Raw genomic sequence first — 7,546 nt, forward strand, 5'->3', positions numbered from 1 at the left:
CTAAAGAAGGCATTGTTAAGGTCCCTCCCAGCTGCGGAAATATAAAAATATCATTAACGTATACAGCATCAAATGCTCTTGAGCGCCAAAAACATTCACAAAGCAGGGGCTGTTCTGGTGCCCTTAGCAGTGGGATCCTGCCCCAGACAAGTGCCTTGTGACCCTGGGCAAGTCCCCCGCCCTCTCTGTGCTGGTTATCATCTGTAAAACGGGGATAGTGTCAGAGGATCCAGAGTTAACACACACAAAGCGCTCTGCAAACTGAGAAGTGCCGCAATGCGACCGTCATGGTTATGATTTATTGTACCTGGGGCCGTGGATGTGGATGGAAAAACAAGTGCTTCCCATTGTCGCTAACGTCTAAGCAGTGCAGCCTTGCTTTCAGTATGAGAGCATCATTCTGAGAAGGACTGGAGGGCTTTGCCCGATGGCCAGAGGGGTACAGGCGAGGCTAAGGCCCTCTGATCTACGCCTGTTAATGAATCTGTAAACATTTGGTGCCCATGCTGTGCAGGCACTGTGCTCATTAGGCACTGGGGTGTGGGGAAGACAGGAACGTGCATTTTATCTGGGAGAAAACCAAGGGATACAAGCTAGCTGTAACACCAAGTTTTATTTTATGGATTCGAACCCAGGTCCTCAAAGCCTGAGGTCTTCTAGCCACATCACCCCCAACACTGATTCTACAGAGAAGGTTAATGAGACCCCTTGACGTCAGATGCCACTCAGAGTGGGGCAGGGACCTTGGCTTCTCATAGGGATTCCAGCTCTGGCAGGCCCCCCAAGACCTCAACCTTGTCTAAAGGCCGCCCAGTGACAGACCAGCCTGTCTTTGTGCAGTCACAAGGACCAGACCACCTCATCACCAGAAGGCCTCCCACCAAGGGAAGCACTTTTTTCTTTTGGCTGCAGCAGATTACAAAGAAAATTTGTTAGATTTAGAGGGGTTGTGGATTGTAATGTTGGTGGTAACTCAGATTTCTACAGAACTCCAGGGATTGCAGAGTGCTTACCTCTGTTTACCTGCCATGACGCTGGGAGATAGGTCATTTCTCACCTTGTGTTTACCTTGGTGGAGACCCTCAGGGCTTGCCCTACAACAGATCCAATACTTGGCATTTTCGGAACTTGTGCTCTCCTGTTACAGCCCAGGCCACGATGAGTCTCTGAGGAGGCTCAAGATGGCAGCCTCAAAATTTAGGATTGTAACCCTTTTTGTAATAGGGCTTTTCTTTCTGGATTTTACATTCCTTTCATTAGGAACAAACCTGTGTGACTGAGAAGCAAAAAGGTCTGTGTGGATGAAAAATGGAGCAAGATTTGCAACCCAAGGATCTCCAGTCTTTGCCATTGGCCCTGCATTGGACTCTATTATGATGTGTGGGTCCCTTCCCTAGAATGTAAGCTCTCTAATAATAGATATTTTCTTTTTCTTTATATAGGGATTAGCACAATGCTTGGCACAAAAGACGTGCTTCATAAAGCTTTTTCAATCATTCAAATGACCTGATTTTAGATTCCCTTTGCAGCAAATAATCTTGGATGGATTTAATTGATATTTGTTCTTTTTTATTTTTAGTTTACAACACTCAGTTCCACAAGTTTTTGAGTTCCAAATTTTTCCCCCTCTGTCTCCTCCCCCCCTCCAAGATAGCATGTAATCCAATATAGGTTCTAAACATACCTTCGCATTAAACTTATTTACACAATGACCAAATTGTAAAGAAGAATTGTAACCAAGGGAATGAATCATGAGAAAGAAGAAACAAAACCAACAAAGAAGAAAAAAGAAAAAAAAAGAGCAAATAGTTTGTCTCAATCTGCATTCAGACTCCATAGTAGATAGCTTTTTCCATCACGAGTCTTTTAGAGCTGTCTTAGAACCTTGTATTGCTGAGAAGAGCCAAGTCTATCAAAGTTAGTCATCAGAGATACCATGTGTCTGTAATTGTGTACAATGTTCTCCTGGTTCTGCTCCCCTCACTCAGCATCAGTTCATGTAAGTCCTGGTTATTATGATGTTTGTTCTTAATGAATTGTCCATTGTCCCTTTGTGCATGAGCCTGTGATGGAGGATAGAGAATCTTCCCATTTGAATTACCATTAACTATCTCAACCATCTAGCTGTCTCATGTATCATCTGTATCTCACCATTATTGGCCAGGGGTGGGGAGCCTGTAGCCTTCACCCCTCAATCTAATCTATCCTGTCAATCTGTCTACTTATCTCATCTATCCAGCCAGCCAGCTATCTCATCTATAGCTCACTTATCTATATCATCTCTATACATCTCTCTCCCCCCATCTCTGTCTCTTTCTCTCCCTCTCTTTATCTCATGTATCCACTGTCTCTCTGTGTCTGTCTGTCTCTCTGTGTGTCTAAGTATCTCATGTAAACATCTCTCTGTGTCTGTCTCTCTCTCCCCCTCTCTGTTTCTCTCTCTCCCATTTTCTCTCCATCTCTTCCTGTCTCTGTCTTTGTCTGTCTCTCTGTCTCTATCTCATGTATCTCTCTCCATCCATCCATTCATCCATCCCTTTCTCTTCCTTCCCATGGCCACCACCTTGATTGAGGCTGTCATCATCTTTTGCCTAGAAGATGATTGTGACAGCAGCCAGGGTGTGACATCAGAGGGGCCTCGTGGCCAGAATGCTGGGCTTGGTGTCTAGAAGATCCAATCCTGCATCAGATACCATGGGACTCCGGAGCAAGTCATTTAGTCTATGATCCTCCATGTTGTCATCTGTACAGTGAAGTGATAACAGCTGTGGCATTTCCCTCCCAGGATTGTTAGGAAGAACAAATGAGCCCACCACCTAAAGGAGCTTTTATTGTCGCAGAATTCTGACTGTTTTAATGGAGGATCTTACATCTTTTGTTTTTCCATCCCCTTTCTTTCTGCAGTGATCACTGTCCCTGCCTCACCTGACACTCCCCAGACAAGCTTTCTCTGGTAAAAAGCCTCACCCAGCAACTGCTCTGATCATGGTCTATTCTTTTAAAAAGTCGTTTTCCCTTTAATGGTCCCTGTTGCTTATACAACCAATGGCGTGTTCCTTAGCCTGGCATCCAAGGCCTCCACAAGCAACGCCCCCCTCCCCACTTTTCCAGCTCCATTCCAAACTCCTCCGTGTCATGAGCTTTTTATTCTTCACATTCACAAAAGCTGTTCCCCAGGTCTGGAAGGTTCTTTTTGCCTCTTAGGCTGTTCTTCCTTCAAGGCTCAGCACTGTCACCTCTTCAAAGAAGCCTCCCCTGATTTGCTTGGGTATTAGTTTTCTCTTTTCCTCAGATTACCCTGTGCTGTTTTATCTGTGCAGGTAGAATGTAAACTCTGGAGGTCAGGATGATTTTGGTCTTTAGCCACAGCCCACCACTTTGTACATAACGGTTGCTTAATTTACCTGTCGAATTGAATTGGAGGACTTTTCCCTTCTGGAGAATGTGACCTGTGACCCCTGTAACCTTCAGTGGTAAGAAATAGACTGCTGGCAGTTCAGAGCATTGTTACCTCCATGGAGCAGGCCGTAACAGGTCCCTAATAGCATTTTTTTTTCTTTTGTTGGGAGCAGAGCAGTGGTCATTAAGATGAAGAGAGTAATAGGGACACCCTTGCCTTTTACTGAGTGATCCAAAGGAGGGGAAAATGGGAGGGAAGCCAGTTGTACTCTTGGGACCGTTCTACAGCTTATGCACAATGGACCCTTTAGTCCAGTCTTCCCATGGCCGATTCGATTCAATAACCATTTAAACATGACAGAGCTAGGCACCGGGCATACAGAGTCCCTGCTCTCAAAGAGATTCCATTCTATTGGGAAATAAAACATATGCACAGATGGATAAATAAAGTAATTTCAAAGAAAGCTTAGTAGCTGGAGAGATTAAGAAAGGCTGGGGGGGGGGGGGGGTTGACGTGCCCCTTGAGCTGGGTTTGGAAGGAAGCTGAGAATTCTAAGAGCCAGTGAGGAGGGAGTGCATTCTAAGCATCCCTATGCATGGTGTGGAAGTGGGAGATTAGAGAGTCTTAGATCTGGAGCTGGGAGGGACCTTTGAAGCTCATCTGGTTCAGCCCCCACCCCCATTTTGCAGTCAAGGAAACTGAAGATCCAAGAGATGAAATGGCTTGTTCAAAGTGCCAAGTCCTGAAATAACTCAAAGTCATGAATTGAGGAATAAAGCATCTTTAATTGAGATGACAGGGTAGCAAACCTGCCACCCTGGGGATGTCCGATGGATTTCTGAAACTAGAGGCCCGTGGAAAAGTCTTTTATATTGTTGGAAGGTGAGGAGGAGGAGGCAGCATGAAGTAGCAAGGCCTGGTCATGAGATCCCAGCTGCCCCCTCCCCCCACGCAATCTGGGCAAGGAGAGCCACTTCTTTCTGGCTGTTTTGCCTTTCATGCCATGAATTCCAATGGAAGGGGGCAAGGACATCAAAGGCCTAGATCAAGCTTGACCTCCACAAGGCATGATCTCAGGACAGGACTTAAAAGTCTTGAGGCAGCTCAACCTAATCTCTGTCTTAAGGGTAGGAATGTAAGGATGTTACTGAAATTTTGACATCGTCGGGATGACTAGGAGGTTGTGGCAGTCCATGTTACAGTCAGTATTAATAATTTTCTGGACAATTTTGTCAGAAGTAATAAAGGGCAAAGTTGGGATTTGACTTCAGGGCCAGTTATTCTGAGCTCATCACTCCGCTGCACCACACTGCCTTCCCATGGAGCTTTACGCTCAAGGAAGAGTTAGTATTTCCACCTACGCGAAACAGAGCATGCAGAAGAGGAGAGCTGTAGGAAATAAAGTTGGAAAGAGATGTGGGAGCCCGCCTGGTGCTGCAGACGTTGAAGGGAATGGCAGTCGTATCAGGTCTGTTGTCTCATTTCTGCATTTGCTTACCATGAGACTTCAGAAAGTGGCTGCATTTGCTTTTGTCACAGAGCTAGAGCTATAAGGGACTTGGGCGTCCATCATTCAACCTCTCCCTCTTACAGATGAGGCTGAGTAAGGGGATAGGTGACCTTCCCAAGGTCACGCCTTAGTAGTAAGGGTCTACACCAAAGTCTGCCTCTAATGCCTCCTTGGGGTGTAAAGGTGATCCTAGATTCTCACACAAGCTGTCAAGGCTTAAGGTCTAGGCCCGGTGATAGGCTATATCTCTGCTGTCCAAGGACCCACCGGAATTCACTAGGGTCACTATTGGGTAATGAACTTTCCACTCAAAAGCCACGGTCTGTATTGTTAGAGACCTCAATTTGTAGTCAAGGAGACCTGGGTTTAAATCTTGCTTCAGAAACATTCTAGCTGGGTGGCTCAGAACATGGGAGGGAACCTCTCTGGGACTCAGTTTCCTCATCTGTAAAATGAGGGGGTTGGACCCTGACATTCAAGGTCCTTTCCAGCTCTGTGTCTATTGTCTTGCCATGGGGTCATCCGTCCATGTCAGTGAAACCCCAGGTCCTCAAAGTAGTGACATCATCATCATCGCATTTAACTCATTTAACAACAAAAGGTTGGCTGAGCCTTTCCTCAAAACCACTCTCTGAGGCAGATAGCAGTGTAACTTACAAATGTGGTAGGTTCCTTAATAAGCCCACATTTGTGTATTTATTTATCTCTCCCCCGTCCTTAGATTTATTTATAGTTTTCAACATTTACTTTTATAAGACTTTAAGTTCTAAATTTTCCCCCTCCCTCCCCTCTCCAAGATGGTAAGCAATCTGATATAGGCTCTACATGTACAATCATATTAAACATATTTCCACATTAGTCATTTTATAAGGAAAAATTAGAACCAAAGAGAAAAACCACAAGAAAGAAAAAAAAAACAAAAAAGAGAGTGAATAGTATGCTTCCATCTGCATTCAGACTCTAAAGTTCTTTCTCTGGATGTGGACAGCATTTTCCATCACAAGTCTTTTGGAACAGTCTTAGATCATTGCATTGCTGAGAAGAGCTAAGTCTATCAAAGTTGGTCATCACACAATGTGGCTGTTACTGTGTACAATGTTCTGGTTCTGCTCACTTCACTCAACATCAGTTCATGTAAGTCTTTTGAGGTGTTTTTGAAATCTGCCTGATCATCATTTCTTATAGCACAATAGTTTTCCATCACATACAACTTGTTCAGCCATGCCCCAATTCATGGATATCCCCTCAATTTCCAGTTCTTGGCCACCTCAAAAAGAGCTGCTATAAACATTTTTCTATATGTGGGTCCTTTTCCCCTTTTTATGATCTCTTTGCAATAGAGACCTAGAAGTGGTATTGCTGGGTCAGAGGGTATGTACATTTTTGTAGCCCTTTGGGCATAGTTCCAAATTGCTTTCCAGAATGGTTGGATCAGTTCACAACTCTACCAACAATGCATTAGTGTTCCAATTTTCCCACATCTTGTCCAACATTTATCCTTTTCTTGTTTTGTCTTGTTAGCCAATTTGATAAGTTTGATGTGGTACCTCAGAGTTGTTTTAATCTGCATTTCTCTAATCAATAGTGATTTAGAGCATTTTTTCATATGACTATAGATAGCTTTAATTTCTTCCTCTGGAAACTGCCTGTTCATATAAAGGATATGTTCATATAAAGGACCATTTATCAATTGGGGAATGACTTGGAGCAGGCAGCCTCCAAGGACCTTTGCAGCTCTCAGTCTTTTGTTCTAGAAAAAGAAAACTTGATTTGGAGTCAGAGGACTTGGGTCAAATCCTGAGTCTGGCTTCAAGCTGACCACTTCCTGTGCCTGCGCCTCAGTAAAATACAAGCATTGGACTATGCCGGGGCTCTTAGCTTTTTTTGTGGCATTGGCAGTGAGTCTGGTAAAAGCTACGGATCCCTTCTCGGAATGTTTTTTTTCCCTTTTTTTGAGAGTTTTTATTTTTAGTTGACAACACTCAGTTCTACATAATTTTGAGTTCTAGATTTTCTCCCCCCCTCTCCCCCCCCCTGCATCTCCCTCCCCAAGATGGCATGGAATCCGATATATCTTTGATGTATAACACACTAGTCAAGTTGTGAAGAAGAATTATGACCAATGGAATGAATCATGACAAAGAGGAAACAGAACCAAAAAAAAAAAAAACCAACCCAAAAACAAAAACAAAAGAGAAAAAAAAGGGGAAAAAAAAAGGCAAGCATAAGGTGTGCCTCAATCTGCATTCAGACTCCATAGTTCTTTCTCTTCTTGTAGATAGCATTCTCCATCGTGAGTCCTTCGGAGTTGTCTTTGCACCTTGTGTTGCTGAGAAGAGCAAAGTCTATCAGGGTTAGTCATCACAGAATCCATATATCTGTGGTTGTACATAATGTTTTCCTGATTCTGCTCCACTCACTCAGCATTATATCGTGTAGGTTTTTCCAAGTTGTTATGAAATCCGTATCATCCCCATTTCTTAGAGCACAATAGTATTCCATTACCTTCATATACCACAACTTGTTCAGTTATTCCCCAATTGATGGGCATCCCCTTGATTTCCAGTTCTTAGCTACTACAAGAAAAGCCGCTATGAATATTTTTGTACACATGGGTCCTTTCCCACTTGTGTGAT

Source organism: Trichosurus vulpecula, chromosome 1 (assembly GCF_011100635.1).
Source record: "Trichosurus vulpecula isolate mTriVul1 chromosome 1, mTriVul1.pri, whole genome shotgun sequence".
NCBI lineage: Eukaryota > Metazoa > Chordata > Mammalia > Diprotodontia > Phalangeridae > Trichosurus > Trichosurus vulpecula.